Source organism: Seriola aureovittata, chromosome 9 (assembly GCF_021018895.1).
Source record: "Seriola aureovittata isolate HTS-2021-v1 ecotype China chromosome 9, ASM2101889v1, whole genome shotgun sequence".
In the NCBI taxonomy this organism is placed as follows: Eukaryota; Metazoa; Chordata; class Actinopteri; order Carangiformes; family Carangidae; genus Seriola; species Seriola aureovittata.
The window spans coordinates 3,955,572-3,974,927 of record NC_079372.1 but is presented as its reverse complement, the minus strand read 5'-3'; the positions used below and the strand labels follow the sequence as shown (position 1 = coordinate 3,974,927).

General features: G+C 43.8%; 1 protein-coding gene across 2 annotated transcripts in view; it reads left to right on the top strand.

The window, feature by feature from the left end:
* The window catches only part of rerea (arginine-glutamic acid dipeptide (RE) repeats a), a 122,971-nt gene that overhangs the window by 9,854 nt on the left and 93,761 nt on the right, over positions 1-19,356 (top strand). Inside the window, exon 2 of one of the 2 annotated variants that reach the window (XM_056383851.1) lies at positions 15,856-15,936. The exons of the other annotated variant lie outside the window; for it this stretch is intronic. The gene's annotated coding sequence lies outside the window, so the exon portion shown is untranslated. The remainder of the gene's footprint in view (positions 1-15,855; positions 15,937-19,356) is intronic. 2 annotated transcript variants of the gene reach the window in all.

Sequence of the window (19,356 nt, the reverse complement as noted above, 5' to 3'; positions counted from 1 at the left end):
TTGTATTTGCTGTTGCTGAGAAATCAAGACGATGAAAGTAAGAAATATGTGTGACACTCTCGGGGAATTTAACTTAGGGGGGTGTATGTCTTGGTGTATGGTTGGAGGATGGAGCTCAATAGAATCTTTTTTTAGATTTGTGTACATTAAGTTTGCAAGAAAATGTTGAATAAGGGAGCTCATGAGGCACAGAAATCGACAGACGTGTTTTAATTGTTTGTGACACGTGAAATGAGAAACAATAATGTGCGACTAGTGGGCCCCGGAGATTACAATCTGGTCAGCCGCTTAAAGGAGTGTCAGAGAGATGCATTACCACATCTCTGTCTCCCTCTCTGCCCCTCTGAGCCATAAACCACTCACGAGCATTTAGCCAGCAGTGATTTCTCCTCTGTTCACCTCCTCGCCCTGCTCATGATCCTGTGGAGCTGCTGGTGGAAAACCTCCCAGGCTTCTTGAAAGAATCCTCTAGTGTGTGTGTGTGTGTGTGTGTGTGTGTGTGTGTGTGTCTCTGCTTGCAACCCTGGTTCTCGGCAAATCTCTGCAGCACCACCTGATTTGACTTGGTAATGGCGCATTGATGAGTCTTGGGGGAAATCGGAAAAGGAGCACAAAACTGTACAGCAAAAACCCACTACTGTGAGGCAGCAGTAATGACAGCGTCAGGCTTCTCAATAGCAATTGACAAAAGAGGAAAAAAGAGAGTGAGGTAAAAATGGAGGACTCTGGAGATATAGCTGTCATCTGTTGATGCCTACAGCCACCTGCTTTTCCTACAGGGGGAGAAAGAAGCTTAGAGGTGGAGATGGGCTTCAGCACCCAGGCTTCAATTCGATTTGTATTTTTACTCCACTGTACTGAAAAAACAAGTTCTCTCCCCAGGACAGCAGATTATTTACATCTTTAGCAAAGCTCATTGCTCAGAGAATATTGAGTTCAGTGTGGAGGACATAAAAGGTAGCCAAGCCAGGAGTAGTAGGAGAGATAAAAGCAGGATCGCTTAAGCACTCTGTGTTATTTGGAGCACATTTCTACTGCTGTTGATGTAGCCACTAGCCTAATAATTCATCTTGCCTAGTTTTTATCACTCGGTGCACGCCCACGCTCATGCGCATGCACACACACAAACACCTACACACAGTAACTACTCACAAACACAAATTCCCCTCGCCGGCAAGGGTAGACCCCTTCTAATATAAAACAAGTGATTCAATTCGATGCTGCTAACAAAAAGCAGGGGCTGCCTGCACCCAGCTCCCTCACAGGGGCATCTTGTTTGTGTTATCACTCCAGCTAGTGCAATTAATATTAATGTGCTTTAAAGCACGCTCCAGCAGCCCTGCTTCCCTCTCTCTTTTGCTTTGTGTGTGTGTGTGTGTGTGTGTGTGTGTGTGTGTGTGTGTGTGTGTGTGTGTGTGTGTGCGTGTGTGCGTGCGTGCGTGCGTGCGTGCGTGCGTGCGTGCGTGCGTGCGTGCGTGTGTGCGCGTGCGTGTGTGTGTGCTTTGTGACTCAGGAGGAAGAGAGCAATAAAGCCAGCAGGGGATAAGAATCTAGGCAGGATATGACAGTCCTCATGTCAGCTGTCTTAGAGCTAGAGGGATATGTGGATAAAGACAAGGGATGAAGCTGAATCCCAACCAGCCAGACATACAGGTAGTACGACGTGTAGGTAGAGACGTCCAGCATCCTCAGCGGCTTGGCTTGGGGCTGTGCGCAGCCTGTTTATTTAGTCATGTTGTAATAATGCTTGACCTTTTCTTTCAAGTCCACGGCCTGACCTTTAGCACCTTACTCCTGTGCAAATCAATGTGTATGTGTGTGTGTGTTTCTCACACACATACGCACACATGGAGAGAGAGAAATGAGCACCTCCTTTGCGGGGAGCTTCATGGTCTGCCAACTCCAGGAGTGGATTGTTCCAAATTAGTATGCATTAGGTGGTTAGTGCAAAGCATTTAATTATGCGAGATGGCACTAAACTGTCTATGTTATGATTAGCCCAACACGTTACAACCTTAATCTCTTAATTTTTTTCCTCTCTTTCCAGGGGTGAGGAGAAGGTACAAGATGGGGTGGGGGGTGATAGGCTGGTGAAGGAGGACTAGCAGGGAGGGGGGTTAGGAATGCTACCATATTCCCATTAGATGTTACAAGTATCCCCAGTATCTCTTCGGGCAGTGTGTTCTCCCTAGAAGGATTTTGATATTTTCTTGTCTTCCATCCTTCATTCCCCCTCTGCAGGCGCCCAGATACTTTGTCAGACGATATTGAATCACGTCGCTTCCTTTTATGTGTGTATGTGCACATCCCGCTCTCTGTTTTCACTGAGCCGCTTTTCATGGTAGGCAAGGCTTTTTTAATCTCGGGCAGCAGGCAGCGGTGGCAGAAGCAGCCTGGGCAGAGTCAGAGCGAGCCAGGCAGCCATCCAGCCATCCAGCCAGGCAGTCAGTCGCTGCAGTGGAGCCCCAGCAACTCCCCGGAGGAACCCATTATACAGGAGAGATATCAAACCATGAATCATTTACGCCAGTCCTCCCCTCCCCTCCCTTCTCCTACCCTTGCACGCAGCCCTGACGCCCGGCCGGCCGCCTGCTTGCCGCTGTCGACATCTTTAATGAATGATTATTGCATTTCATAAACATGGACTCCAGTAATTAAAGTATTATTGATCCTTTCCGTGTTGGTGGACAAAAATGTTTTTTTGCCCTCGTCTTCACACGTCTTTTTTTATCACTATGGTGGACAAAAAAAAAAATCCCTCCAGGAAAAGCAGAAGGTGATTTATTTAGCCTGACGTTGTGATTTTTTTTCTTCTCCTGTTTAGGCATTTCAAGAATAGGCTTCATTCAGGGAGAGAGGTGATAATACTGTAGGGTGGGGTTTGTGGGTCTTTCTAATTGGGCAGTGTGTCGTGAGGATTGTGTTGGAGTGTTTCCCTGTGTTGGTGTTTTGTGTTTTCCGTTAAAGGTGTAGGGGCACGGGGTTAATGTGCTGGAAAAGAGTGATTTAGGTCAGTGGTCGTGTCTGCATCTGTCACTCTGACAAGCTGGCGCTCTAGGAGGCTGTGCAGCGTTGAATAAAGGAGAGAGTGAGAGACAAGTGAGGAGGGAACTGGCTCTTTCAAATGGAAAAAAGGAAAACCTGACTTGACTGTGATTTGTGCTCTCAGCGACAGGCACAAGCGTTACAAACGGCCGTGTGATATAAACCTAATCAGTTTCACCTCTTTATTGAGGATCAAGACAGTTAAAGCCTCTGCAAATAAGTGCACGTCTCCCTGCCTTCTTCCATCTGTTTTTCCTTCTCAGCTCTCCCTGCTGTCGTTTCTCCTGGTCATTTTTCCCTCTCTTTTTCCAGCTTGTCTTTCTCTCTCTCGACATCTTTCCCGTCTTTACTCATCCACCCTCACCCCAGTTTCAATCAGGAGGACACTTCATTTTCGGTGTAAATATCACAATAAGTGATGAGGAAAAAGTGCTGGCATTCCACAAGGGGATAGAGGAGCCATTTTGTGTATCATTTACTAATATGTCTATGTCTTTTTTGGGCTATCGTCCCAGAAGTTGTAGGGATTGTTTCCTGTCATATGGGCAGAAATATACCTCCATAATTGTTGGAAAATTTTGCAGTAAAATGTCCTCATAGTGATAAATGTCTCTACACTCTGATTAATTTCTTTCCTGTGTTGATATTTTTTCAGAGGATTTCAGAGGGTTTATTTTCATATTATGTTATGATGGTTAAAAATAATTATATTTATTCACAGCTGTTGTTTGTTACAAAAACTGCTTAATAATATCATCACAAAAACAATGTTGCTAAACATGACACAGAAATGTGTCGATCAGATTGATCTGACTACTAGAAGTATGAGATATGTTTCAGCTAGCCTGTGCTGATTGCTAGCCTTTTCTCTCTGCCCTGTGGCTTGTCCCTTTTGTTAGTGAGCCACATGGCTCTCTACAGGGCTTAGTCTAATCAGTGCTAAATATTCAGCGGTAGCCCATAGCCTAATCAGCCAGAGCATAATCATTGTCAACCAATTGCATTCCTCTTGACCTCCCAGATGGAGGTAAACTGCGCAGCCTCTCCATAGCGCCGCCTCAATTACTGCAGCAGTAATGGTGATAAAGAAGACCACAGGCTCAAATGAAAATGGCTGATTGATGTGGACACACATGGCTCATAATTGGATTTAAAAGAAGGATGTTAATGGTGTTAGGGGCGCCATGGCAGAACGAGACTCTAAACACTGACCAGGTATTTAGTGACTTACCCTCCTGCCTCCTCATCTAATGCAGTTGTGTATCACAACAGTATCCTCAGGGGTCTTGGCACCTAAAGCACAACCCTGCTGCAATGTCAAGGGGTGTGTGTATGTGTGTATGTGTATATGTCTATGTGTATGTGTCTTTGTTTGTGTGTGTGTATGTGTGTGTATGTGTGTGTATGTGTGTGTGTGTGTATGTGTGTGTATGTGTATGTGTCTTTGTATGTGTCTTTGTGTGTATGTGTGTGTGTGTGTGTGTGTGTGTGTGTGTGTGTGTGTGTGTGTGTGTGTGTGTGTGTGTGTGTAAGTAAAATGCTTATGTGTGCTGCCAGTGACTGGCTCCCTTATGCAAGTGACAGCTGTGGGGTCAGAACAAAAAGCTGTCTATTTCCAAAGCAGCAGCCCTCCTCATCCTCCTGTCCAACATGCAGAGACACACACACACACACACACACACACACACACACACACACACACACAGAATGAGTCAGTGGGAGAATTTGGGGAGATGGGATCTGTCTGTCCTGTCCACTGTGCCAAACACGGCTCTGACTTAAACTTATTTTCATTATTGATTAACTTATCAATTATTTTTTCCAATTAATGAATTAATAATTTAATCTCTATTAATCATTTCACACAGCTCAAAGTAATGTTTTGAAATTTGTTAGAACAAATGTATTCAGTTATGAAACTGTAGGAAGTGATTTAGGAGGAGGAGCTGGTCAGTTATGTTGCTTTGGGGCATTTCTGAGCCCTCCTTGTTGTCAGACTACTCTTCATTTATTTCTGTTTATCCTAATGGAGAGCGTTAAGGGAGGGTTGTAATTAATTGACCCTGGCAGCTCAAAGGGGCTGTGGATGAGTCTGGGAGCAGGTGCTGACTGGGCTGCCCACCATCTCTTACTCCAGTCCTCATGTCGGTGTGCATATCTCTGCCGAGTGCCCAGCACTCCCCGCTGACCGATTGGCTCAGACGGCTCTCGGTAAGTGCAATGATGCTGGATGCCTGAGCGGCATAATACCGACTAATGCCTGAAGGAGCGCTCTCCCCATCTCTTTCTCTCCTCTCCCCTCAGCTGCTGCTTAGCGAAGCCTGGCCAGTGCAAAGCAGAGCTGACTGCCTCCTTTTCTACCCTCACTCTGCTCTGCCTGGCAGTTTATTAAAGGGAATACTAGCTTTTTCCTCGCGCCCGGGCGTTTGATTTCGACAGCAGCAGAAGCTGTCATGGCAGATAAAAGGCAGCGGGCCCCAGAATTACGGTGCACACAGCATCTGTATTTACTGCGTCATTCTCCCTGCCTCTGACAAGGGAGGAGGAGGAGAGGAGGAGAAAATGGAGGACAGGCTGCTGCATTCATGTGTCTTTACATTGACATGTCTCATCAGGGAGAGAGGTGGACAGACAGTCTACAGTGAAGCCATCAATCAGCGCTTTTCAATACGCCTGTCCAGTACACTGTAATGCTCACACATAAAGACTGACAGAAGAAAGCGTTATTGCTGCTGTTGACATATTTATATAAACCCCTTTTTTATTTTGGCTTTAGTAGGGTGATTTTGGTGTGTTGGCTAAAAATGTCAAGAAAGCAGTTTTGTTTTTGAACCGAGACAAAGTAAGATTGATATGATTGTTGGTGTTGTTTCAAATCAGCAAGTAACAAACATAAATGATACAGTCATCATATAAAAATATAGTCATAGGTGATTTGTCTTCATCGTGAATGTAATTGATCCCTCAGATGTTTGCCACTTTTAGTTAATCAGATAATTGGTTGAAATGATTTATTTTGATTCCAATTTTCTAAAAAGTGTGTTCTCTCTGAGCCTCGCCTTGAAAACAACTTAACAGAGACCCATTTTCCTGGCAGTATCCCAGGCTATCTGAGGCTGTGGGTCATGCTAATTTTTCATCGGCATCATTTCATTGAGCTTTAATTAACACAACAAGGATTCGGTGTCCTCCAGTGTCATCCACTCAGACAGCTAATACAAACTCATTAGCCTAACTCCCAGTAACTCTAAAACAAAATGATATTACACTGTTTACTCTTTTGGTATATATTAGAATTGATTATATGGATGTATTCCCCCTTATAAATCAAGGTTTTCAGATCACATCCTGTAGGCCATTTCATCTGCTTGGTGTCAAATGTGGAACAAGGCTTTTTTAAATGCAGTGCAATCCTGTTGCTGGTTTGTTTAACCTGCTCCAGTTGCGTTTGAGGCGACCAGCTGTCTGTCTTCTTCGTGCATCTTGATGCTCTAGCCTGTGGTGACAGCAAGAGTAATGTATTCATGGCGCTGCCACGGTGAGAGGCATTACTTTACCTTTGCTTAATTGAGGGGAAACTCCCCTGACACCCGCTTAGCACAGCACTCGCCTCGCAGAGCGGCCAAACTCAACCCTAGGAACTGAGGCCACTGAACCCTGACTGAGAAATAACACAACCCGAGACCACCCAGGGACTGCCGAGGGGAGAAATTATTTAATAATGTTGATGAGATATTACACCAACTCTTCCTCCTGTGTCTCTCTTTCTCTCTCTCTCTCTCGTTGCGTCTTACCTGGGGAGGGAGACAGCTCTGACTCAGTGCCGGAAGGTGTAGTTAGATGGGGCTGCTAAATATTTCATACCCTAAAGACAGAGACTCTGAGTAAAAGAAGAAGAAGCAAAAAGGGGAGCAAGGGGGGCAAAAAAATCAGTGCATAGGGTTTTGACATGGATTGTGGAGGGAGGTTAGGGAGTGTAGTCAAGGGCAGTCAGGGCAGCCTTGTAATTGGCTGACACCAGAATATATCAGTGGTGTGTGTGTATGTCTCTGAGTGTGTGTGTGTGTGTGTGTGTGTGTGTGTGTGTGTGTGTGTGTGTGTGTGTGTGTGCGTGCGCGTGTGTGTGTGCGCGTGTGTGTGCGCGCGTGTGTGTGCGCGCGTGTGTGTGTGTGTGCGCGTGTGTGTGTGCGCGCGCGCGTGCAGTCAAGCAATGTCTGAATACTCTAAGGCCAAATATATCGCTCCAGCCAGACTGCATTGCTTTCAGGGTGTTGATATGCTGCCATCACCTTTCACTAGAGCGAATGTTGATCTCAAGTACAACAGACATAGTATATTATTTTCTTTGGGGCTCCAACCCCAACCCCCCCCCCCCCCACCCCACCTTTGCAGCGATACAGGCAAGGTCCCATCTGAGACTCAGCATGACAGCTTGACTGAGCTCCTGCATCGTTTTTAATTGTCCCATGCCCCAGGGGCTGCTGGGAGCTAGCAGGGCGGGGCTGAACATTTTCTCCAGGGGGGTGAGCAGAGGTGGGTGACAGAACACTCGCAATGTCAGGTGCAGGTGTGGAGAAAAGAGATGGAGAGGGGGCTGACAAGCTAACCATGGGGAGCCGAGTAGTGGGAAGCCATTCACTCAGATGGGAGAGGATAGAGCTTTATGTAAGAGGAGAGCTCACAGAAGGCATCCGTCTCCCTGCTCCAGCACCACTGCACTCACTGATAGATATTATGCAGCTGTTATCAGCTAGTCTATTAACAGACACCGCTGCTAGAAATGTATTCAAAGAGCACAGCGTGGCCTGAGTGGTACAAGCGCGATTGCACTGTGACTGATAAAATCCTTTGTCTTTTTATTCATAAAAAGTTTAATCATTGCAATACTTGAAGAGTCTGTTGGTTTTCCTTTGTCTAGTTCATTTCAATTCATGGCCCAACACTTCCACATGACAACATGTCTTCTGGACAAAGCATCATCTTGGTCACATTTTAAGTTACAACAGCCTGCTATTCACTTGGTCCTAAGTTTCGATGAGAGCTGAAATGATCAATCCATCAACAGAAAATTAATTACTTAATCATTTAACAATTTTTTAAGCAAAAACGTGAAACATTCCAGTTTGAGGCTTTCTCTCTATTGGCTTTAGATAATGATGATGAGCATTTTTCACATTTTTCTCACGAATAATTGATTAATTGGGAGAATCATCAGCGCCTTTATCGTTAATGAGACTAATCAGTAATTGCAGCCCTAGATGGGATTGTGTTATCAACTGCATTTACATGGACTGCAGCAATCTCACAACTGACCTTATTCTATATGTATTTCTGTTTATGCGGGTTAGTACTTCCCATGAATATGCTACACAACATATCTTTAGCTGCCTACTCCACATTATGTTGAAGTATCAGTCTCCTTCCAGTATTCAGCCTCATACCATATCTCTCCGTCATGTCTGTGCTGTGTTATAACCTGTTATAACATTGTGCTTTGTAATGTACATTTTTGCGGCTACACGAGAACTACATGAGCCGGATGTTGTAGAGCCTGTTTTATCAAGCTGTCGGATTGATGCAAAATACTATCAAAGCCCTCAAAGCATTCATTAAGGTGTACGCATATCTAAAATGCTGCCGAAAAAGCCAATTGGAATACGTGTCTAATGTGATTATGCTTTCTCTGACTATGACCATATTCGTGTTCGGGTAATTGGAAAAGTATTTTTACATGGCAATTTATTATTCATGATATTGTCTCAATTGTGTGAATTATAGAGAAATTGCAGTGCTTGTAAACACGGCCATTGAGCCATTGAGTCTTTTTTAGTAAAATATCTGAACAACAGTGGAGCTGTTCAAGGCTACTGGAATGAAATGTTGTGCAGCTGAGAGGAAGCAGCAGTGTGGTTTTGGGTCTTGCTCTTCCTGTGTTGCTGGCAAAGAGACGTCATCCAGCCAGTCATGCTGGGGTCAGAGGCTCTGAAAATAGCTTTAAGGGGATTGGGGCTGCGCTGATAGCATACCTGCCGTTACCCTGAGATGTTATCCAACTGCAAGCCAGCCCAGTCTCCCTCCCGGCTGCTGTGCTCTTCTCTGGATTGTTCTGCAATACCTCACACAAAGATGGAGTGGGGCCATTATACTTCTGGCTCTGTAACGCTCCCTGCAGACACACAGGCATACACACTTGTGCTTACTTAACACCTGCACAAACATACATGGACCTACATGCAGCCATGCACATCGTCACTGCATCCATGTCTGTATATGTTTGTCTTTGCATGTACAGATCATCATACACATACCCATACGTGACCACACACACACACACACACACACACACACGCACAGATTGCACTGTCACCACAAAAAGCTTTGTAGACGCATCACAGGCAGGCTGGCTTTTTACAAAGGGTCAGAGTTGACTGCAAATTACAGCTGGTGGCCAACCAAGGCCATTGATGGATCTCAATGCACTCAGTGTTTACCCACACACCTGCACCCCCACGGATGGGAGAGACGGCACCACAGCCGAGAGCACACAGCCATTTTGTAACACCTCAAGGAACTCTCCCTCTTCTCTCCCTCCTCTCCCTGTATGAGGAATAGATGAGGTGGTGCCATTAAGTGAATTTGCTGTTATTTCCCCAGGCTCTTAGCTGAAGATGTCAAACCTCAGCCAGTGAGGCAGCCAAGGATGACTGCCGACTCAGTCAGAGGCAAACACACACGCACCACACTCTCTGCTACGCACATGATCTGCTTTCATGCTCCTGTGTAATTTATCAAATTGCTTGGGCATGTGATGAATGGGCCCAGATCTCGAAAGGAACAAAGGCATTAGGTTTGCATTAGGTCGCTGTTATGCCCATGTAACAGCTTAGAATTTAATTACAGTAAATGGTAAACATTGTATTCACATTTTCTGAAACAATAATTCAGTAGGCCTAATTGCTTTGTAGTTTCACAGACTACACTTGAGCAATTACACAAGTGGAATCGGCTTGTTAAACAAAAACTGTTCAATCCAATTACTTGTACTGCAGACTACTATATTCGCTTAGTGTGTGGAATGAGCAAGTGCGCTTAATGTCCTCTAGGTTTCCTCACAAATGCCCACACTCACACATCTTTACTGTAGAAGAGGCTAGCTCTCTCCTCATGGTTTGTCACAGTTCCCCATTGTATAACACACTGACTCTCCTTCATACTCCAAACCCCCCCCCCCCCATTTCTTTCGCTCCCTCCCCTTCTTTGCTTCCTAAATCATTTCTTTACATGTGTGTGGGTGCCCCCTCTCGCTGTGATTCTGATACTTCATAACGGCAGGAGGAAATTGAGCTGACCTTGAGGCTGCCGAGCTCCTTTATAATGCTGATGTATGGGGCTGTGGGCGCAGGCAGCCAGTAAGTGAGAGGCATGTTTTTATTTGCCGGGGAGCAGGGCCCAGTGTCAGGACACATAACAAGGTTCATTTCTCGCCCACTCAAGCTAGCTAGTATGCCGGGAAGCTTAGTGTCAAGCATTCAAGTCCACTAGGTGTGATTTAGCTGCATTAGCCTTTGTATACTGGAATAAGTTGCATCATGCTGCCTAAAGGATGATGATAGGGCAAAGCCACAAACAGGGTTAAGCCTGTGGGTAGAATGGGTTCACTTAAATGTGATTAAATGGTGCCACTGCATTGCAAAAGTGTTACTGTTTGCGAGGCTCAAGGCTGTTCCAGAGATGTATTCATACAGGATTGTTTCTGGCGAGTTTGCATTTTGTAGAGCAAGCGACAGGGCTGTCATTTGACAATGACACAGTCTCTTTGACAACCTTATATCACCCTGGCTGTTATTGGTGTCATTATTTGTTCAGCGTAGATGGCCCACTTTCTTCTCTTCAGCAGCTCTCTGCTCATCAGAGCAATCAGCTACCTCCTAACACAATCAGGCTGCTCTCAAATTACAGTCATGATTGAGACCAAGTCGGTGGCAGGAAAAGAGGAGAGGGCTTATGATTCAAGCATGAACGCTGTTTAGGAGGTTGACGCGATAAATTAATATTTGTAAAATATATTGCCATCGAAGGCAATAGCCCTGCAATAAATGGAACCTTTATAATGCTGGAAGATGCATTTTTATAAGAGATGTGTTAATTCAACTCTGGCAATTTTGTGTCTGTGTTCACTTGTTTTGTTATGTGATTATGATTAGTATGATATTGTCAGCTGTTTTTGTTATTTTGTCCATTAAGAGCAACAACAATGGAGTTTAATTAACATCTGTACCACAGTCAAAATTGAACCAGGGCTGCAACTAAAGTCTACCGATTGTTTTCTTGATTAATCATCCAAGTCTTTGGCCGCTGTGAAAAATGGCCACTAACACATGCCCAGAGCCGATGGGGATGTTTACAAAATGTATCAATCAAAACCCCAAAATATCCAGTTTACTAGCATAGCATAGTTTTAGTGTAATAGCATAGCATCATAGCAAAATAAAAATACAATTGAGAGGCTGATACCAGTGGGTTTCTTTCAGTTGCTTTATAATTTGTTAAATTATTAATAATTTGTGAAAATTCTTTCAAATTAGTTTTGTCTCGATCAACTAATTGTTGCAGGTCTAAATTAAACATTAAGCTTGACAAAGTTTTTTTGCATTGGCTTATTTGTTGGTTCGCAGTTAATAAGTGATATTCAGAATGTTGTATCCACCCCTCAGTTTTATCTATTTTAACAACCCTACTCTTTATACAGTCATACCAGCACTTTAAAATATAAATGCTGATTTTCAATGATCGTATAAATCAGAACACATTCATTTCAATTAACTCTTAAGCCCATGCTGATGAAGAAAAATGTTAGGAAGTGTTTAGTGCACTTCAAGTTTAACCATCACTTCTGGTGATACAAACTCACACTGATACTGTCACAACAACTATGTCTGCTCATTCATTTTGGCCTGTATGGGCTGCACTGTGGTTGTGTTGCAGATACTTCTTTTGTCCACAACCGTAGTCTGATGCTTCAGACTGTTGATTTAAATGTAAATAACATTAATGCAATGCTATAGGAGTCAAATTTACCATGATGATACATTTCAGTCTTTCTTACAATGACGTTTTGTCTTCAATTCTTTAACCATGCATGTTGAACAAAACGGGTAAAATGGGTACTTGCAGGCTCATTGCTGGTTATGTGGTTTTCAAATTAAAATCACCTCGACATGGTGGTGTAGGGACTATTCACAGTGACAAAGGGACAATAGAAATATTATACAAGTACTCATTTGTTTTGACTATGTCAGGAATGTTAAATAGTAATTTAAGCCCTAATTTGGAGCTTTGTTTGTAATGGTAGTGGTTGACATTAAGATGAGCAGAGGAAGCTCATCAGCCCTGCCAATTCGGCTCACTTCTCATATGGCACAGATCCACTTGCCTAACCCCATGTCTGGATGCTGCACTCTGAAAGCAGGCAAGGACCCAATTCATTCATAGCCCATCCAACAACACATTGACTGTACGCAAAATATGTTTTAGCAGCTTAACAGCAGCAGACTAATCAATTGATCCAAATTTTGCTGTCCATTGATCTTGGCACACCCTGGGTCCAGACAATCACAGTACATGTATGATAATGGTATCATTAGCAGCCCATGGCCGATCTATTAGGGCAGGAGAATCGCTAGTAAAAACCACCCGAACCATGCATAGAAATATTTGCACTGCCAAATGCTGTGTAGAGTGGTCCAAATCTGCTTTGCAAATGCCTCCCTATCACTTTCCCCTCCCCACCTCACCACAGTAACAGTAGCATGGTAGAAAAGAAGGCGAGCCTGCTGGTGCTGCTGACTGGCATTCTGTGTGTTGATGAATGTGCCGGCCTGACGGCTCAATGTGCTTACCTAATAGGAGCTGCTCCACTGTCACACTGAGTTTCTCTGTCTCTCTTTCTCTCTCACTCACCTCACTCATGTCTTTTTCAGAGGTAGTCAGGAGAGCGTTCCACTTGGCTGGCCACTGCAGCCTCCATACTCTGTTTGTCAAAGGTTAATGGAGCTGCCTCACAATTCACACTAATCACCAGGTAATCGCTTTTGTTTGGCTTGATAGGTGGCTAAGGTCAGCCATGATGACCAATGCAGCCATTTTGGATGAAGGAGTCGGGTTTCTGCTGGTTTCTAAATATGGTTTCCAAGCTGACTTGAGATGAAAACTGTGCTTGAGCTTAGAGGTTTTAAACATGTTTTTTCATATAGAAGTGCAGGTGTAATTATTTATGTTGCACTGAACCCCAGTGTTGTCTCCTCTTTGGAAGCCCCATTTGAATCATTGCTCATATCCTAACACACTTGACACCCGCCTGTGAGTGTGGAAATTGTGAAGATGCAGAACAGGCTATCTTTAGTCTCCTCATGTTGTGTTGCGGAGGTGTTTGAAGTGGTTAGTATGAGCCTGGTGTTAAGATAGTGGACAGCCAGAGACATTGACAGCCTGAGAGATGGACTAAAGTCATGAAAGTGAGAGCGCTTGTCTTTGATGTCATCAAGCTCCCGAAGGACCGTGGTGGTCTGAGGGGATTGGGGTCTCAGCACAGGACTTTGGGATTGTCATGTCAAAAGGGTCTCATTGAGGCACAAGTGCATGCATATTCAGATAGTGAGGACTGAGACCAGGCAGCTAAAGAAGGAAAGGCCAGTTTGTCATCATCCACATCAGCCCATGGTGCTCACATATAATAACCCTCAACTCTAACGGAGCGGATGTGATCTTGCTCTCACGTAAACACACACGCTAGAATATAGGAATGGACATTTCTAGGCCTGTTGAACTTGTTTTAGTTGCTCTATTGAGACTATTGGGAGAGACTGAATAGGCAGTTAGTTAAAGGAATGATGTTGCATGGCTTGTGCTATTTGCTTACAGCCTCTAGGGCGAGATATGAGCAGATTAAAATGGAGATAGGTTAGTCACAGACTGATTTTAGAGGGGTTTTTTTTTTTTTTTAAACTGGGAGACAGATGAGTCCCTGTATGTGTCTGCTTGATGGCAACATTGTCTGTCACCGTGGTAATCCCAGAGTTACTGAGGGGATTGCAAAAATCAATGTGAGCTATTCATACATGGATCTAATCCTCAGAATTACTGCCATTTAATCTGTGGTTATGTCGGGGCTCTGATGGCTCGAATGCTGTCAAACAGATGTCCTTGCTCAGCCACCCAGGTTAGGCTGCACCTGGCGACACCATTGAGCCCTGGCAATAGGTGGCCCGCTGCACATTTCATCTTGTCCTCAGGTGGCATCTGTTGTATGAAAACATGCATTATAGTGTCATGGTGCATCTAAAACAAAATAGAGCCAAATCTTTAAATCAAACATCCACGACCTCAACATCTTCTTTGATCACCGAGTCAGTATGTTTGTTTGTGCTAGTTCTTTCCTCCAAGTGTCATACAACAGTATACCCTGCTTGCTGTATCGTCAAACAGTGCTGAGATTGCATGGATAGAAATACTTTGATTTTATTCACTGCACACCTGGTGTTATTTTTCAAATTCAAAGCCAAACAGACCATTTCACTTCACAATGCAGGCTGAATTCAGGAGGTGTACTGCATCAGAAGCAGGGAATGAATAATAACAAACGGTATAATTTTGTACATCTGGTAAATATCTCGGGATGTTGCTTTGTTTCGTACAAGCTTTGCCACTAATAGGTATTTGGTTAAAACATCAGCCACACCCTCCTTTTAAAGACAAACAGAGAAATCCTACACATATTCATCCCACACTGCCCTACATGTTCATCAGTTCATCTCATCTTGCCTTTAAGGCGTCTGACCTGAGCTACATAGAATATACTATATAATATACAAAGCTAAATAAATATACCACAAACACATAACCTATAGAGTATATTATTCTAAACCGTCTGGACAGATTTTCTGAAATTTTCCTCATTGGTTTTCTTTTGTTTGCAAAAGCTTTATCCACCAAGTAATAGATTGAATACAATATACAGCTTTCATGAAAAGAATGAGACTACTGTGCAAGAATCACTCATTATTTGTCAAAATCAAGATCTAACAATTAATTTGATTGTTACACCTCATACGTGACAGCAGGCGTGCACGCAGAATAGAAGTGCACACACGTACACATTCCCAGTCTGTGCTGTATTAAAATGCTTACATTGAAATGTAGCAGATTGTAGTGTGTGTGCGTGTCTGTGTGTGTGTGTGTGTAGTTCTGGGTGTTAAAGAGAGTAAATGCAGGGAATCTCTCAGTGTGCGGATGCTGAATGTGAAATGTCAATGTTATTGAACAGGTGCTGCGAGGCAGAGCTGTGATGTTTTTATTTCCAAGCTCTTGTCGAGCGAGGCAGAGAAGAGAGGGCTCATGGGATAATGGGGGAGGTTCGGGGGTGGGGGACTGTGCGCGAGTGTGCTTCTTTGTGTATATGTGTGTGTGTGTTTTACAGTGTGTAGCAGGTATGAGTGCCTAGATCTGTGTGTATCCAGAGTTTATTCCGGGGTTTATTGAGAAGAGGGAAATGAATACTGGCTTAGAATAAATGCTCTCAATCTCCTCATTGAAAATGTTAACTGCACTGTGAATGGTATTATTTTTTGTTCACCCTCATGTCTTTCAGTGGCTACATTCACCATGTGTTCCACATGATGCCAAATATGGCAGCCGTCTTCACCCATGCATACACCTCTACTGTCAAGCTGTTATCACCTCATTTGTTCCATTTACACATCATTCATGGTTTTTTCCCTTCTCCTCTGTGTGTGTCTGTTTTTTTCCCTTCAGTTTTTCTCTTGCAGACTGTCGTTGTGTCAATACTTGTTGAGAAGCAGTGTGGCAGTGAACTAGGAGGTGAATGCAGTCAAGGTTAGTCAACAATGTTTCACCACACTGGAGCGCTGACTAAAGCAGCATTTTCCTCTGCCCTAACCCTCTCTCCTTCCCCTCAAAATGTTTCTATTCCTGCCCCACCCAGTAGACTGCGATCATGTCCTCTACCTGCCCATTTTGCTCTCAGGCTTATTCCTCTCCTTCATCATCCTCACCCCTTGTAGTGCTTCGTCTTCTCCACCATACTCCTCCTTCCCCTCTCAGCCATCACTCCTGATACTTTCTGTTCCCCTGGAGAGAGCAGCTCAAACCTGTCAGCGCTCATTCGTCCCTTAACTGCTAACTCATGCTAACCCGCTCTTGTGTTTGTGTCTGGATGCATTGTTTTCCTATTTAATGTGCAGACCATTCTCTTTCCTTTCCATTTCCTCTTTCCAGTGCAATACTGTCTTTTGGCGCTGTTACTTAAAGCCACCAATCTACCAATCCTCTTTTTTTACTGCGGTTTCACTTGTGATTCTGCGTTGCACTTTTAATTCCAATGGGCACATATGAAAATGTGATTACTGTCTTGCCATTTCCACTCCCCTCTCAAGCCATTATATAAAAAAAAAAATTTTAAAAAGAGGTGAGAGAATGTCCACAACAGCGGCGGAGAATCCAGTCACGATATGGAGGGGGCTGCAGTTCAAAGCCGACTAGCAGGTTACTTAATGAGTTTGGTAATTGGCTTGCTTTGGCCTCCGCGCATCCCTGCCCTCCTGCTGCTGACGTGTGCAGGAATAGAGAGAGCTACGGATTGCACTCCCTCCTTTGCTCCGTCTTTCCTTCCCTCGCTCGACCCATCCATCTTTCCCTCCACCCATCCCTCTTCCACGAGCTGACTTAAGGAGCCAGTGCTGCATCAAGCCTCCTCTGTCTATTCCCTCCTGTTCCTATTATGAAAACAGTTAGTATGCTGCATGTTAGGTTTCCACTCTGCTCAATATCGAATATCACCAGTGTTACTCTATCTCTCATTCCCCCAGTCTCTCCCACTCGGTCGCTATCTCTTACACGCACACTCACTTTCTAACATATACACACACACACACACACACACAGACACACACACACACACACACGCACACACACACACACACACACACACACCTATTATATGTTAGATGCTTCATGCATTATGCAGAATATGTGCATCCAAACAAGCAATTTGCAGAATTTCCAGTTCACCACTTCTGAGTAGTAATTCTCTGTGTGTCCACAACAGCATAATGAGAAACACAGTTCCATGCTCAGTTGATTTATAAGTCCAAACAATAAAGACAAAGAGTAGCAGGCTTGCCATGTACTCATAAATGACACTTAACATATTATTCTCAGATTTCAGCACATTATCTCCTCACCAGAGACATCAAAGCAACAGCTATTCTTCGTGTCTCATTGCCGTTATAATAATGTGTAGTGATGAAAAAAGGCAGTATCACATCTGGTGTAAATCTCGTTTAACCACATGTGGAATTATAGTGATAATAGTTTGGGAAAAAATTGAAAAAAGGACCTTCATGGTTTTGTTGTAATCGATAGAAGTATGGTTTTTAGTCTGGATTGTTTATTGCTATGTTTGTTTATAAAAAGGTTTAGTGCCTTTGGGGATCTGCACTAGTGAAGCTTAACCTAATATATATTCTGGCTAATGAGCGAGCTTCCCACCTTCTTGCCTATTCCCATTAATTTCCATTTTGTACCTTTAAAAATCCATAAATAAAGCCTGCATGCATTAGTAAATGTAGCTGTCTCCAGTTGCGAGACTGCTGCCAAGCTTTTTATCTACTCCCACAGTGGAACGGTTGATTCTGAACGCTGCAGGGGTTGGAAGGCCAAAGCACAGCTAAGTGGCTCCTCTTGACCTCAGCAGCGATCTCCAAACTGTCTGCTCTGACTGCACACAGACCGATTTTTACCCATTCGCTCCCACAAAAACAGTCTAATCTCATAACACAGCCTCAACACCCTCTCTGTGTGCTGTCTCTTTGAATAACACATCCTTTTCTCACCACACCCAGTGCTGACATACTGACCGTACATTTGCCTTTGAGATTACTTCTCTCTGCTATTATTCATGCCAAATGATAAAGAAAAAGGAATGTGAGGAGGAGAGTGAGGTGGAAAAATCCAAGATGTGAGAAATCAGCTTGAACGGCTTGAGAATCTTGTTCCTCTGACCTACAATGGATGTGCTTATTCTAGTTATCGCTATCTATCTGTAAACTAGATGGCTGAATCATTAGCTTACACACTGAGAGCAGCCATGTGTAACCAGAGGAGAATAATTGATTTTTGAATAAGCATTGGTACTGGAGGAAAAAAAAAAAAGATACAGCTTTGTGGGCCATCGCGCCATATTGAGCATCTTAATACGCATGTCATGAATTATCGTGTGTGGAGTTAATTTTTTGTTTTACACGTTATGAGCCTCAGTTCCCCCACCCCCCTCTTTTTAGCACAGCAACAGCATGAAGCTGCACCTCTGCTCACTGTCCATAGGGTGGCAGTGTATGGAGGTGGGACGGCCATGTGCTCTGTGTGGAATGGAGCAGTCACCGGCTATCTGAACAGATTAGCTCGCAGACAGTAACCACACAGGAATCACACACCCCAACCGCCACTCTCTTTTGCTCTCACAATCACGGAACTTATTTGTTTTCCAGGACTGCCGATCACTTTTAAACACAGTTTCACTTTACTTGAAAAAGATTTTCCTAACTGGATCCAGAGCTAAGCACCAGACACATGTACTGTTTGTTTATGTTGCTGTGTCTTTGTTCACAAGAGGATTTGCCTGAAATGTAAACTTCCTCTTTTGCACCACAGCCTGCACTCTGTCTCTCTGTGGCCCTCTTGGAAATACAGTCTCATTCCTCAGAGCCTGTTCTCGGTGCAGCCATGGCAGGCTGAACTACTCTTTTATTCAGATGAATGAGGCCCTGTTTTGCCTGGAGAATCAGACAGACACAGACAGTCCATGTGAGAGCTCGAAGAATGTCTGTGGAAAATCAGGGATTTAGTGAAATATCATCTATGGTATTACTCGTGTGCATTTCTTTGTGTCTGTTTTCACTTTGAATATATGTGATGTTATGGCCACACCGATTTGGCTGATTATTTTCTGGTTCTTAAGCATTTCACAAAATGATTCTTACCTTCTTTCTTCGTTTAAGCAACCTGTGAGCTAATGGAAAGGGTAGACGGGTAGATATCCTGTGAAGTTTGTTGCTTTTGTTCATATATATCAACATGCTGTAGTTTATAAAAAGCTATGCGTCCTCTCACTAACATTGAATCGGTTTGTTTGCCAGGTAGCAGCTATCTCCATCTGGAATAAGATTTACCTACATTCGTTTTTTTTAATATGCAATAGTTTTACCAAATGGCCGCTGCAAGCAAGTTTCACTCTCT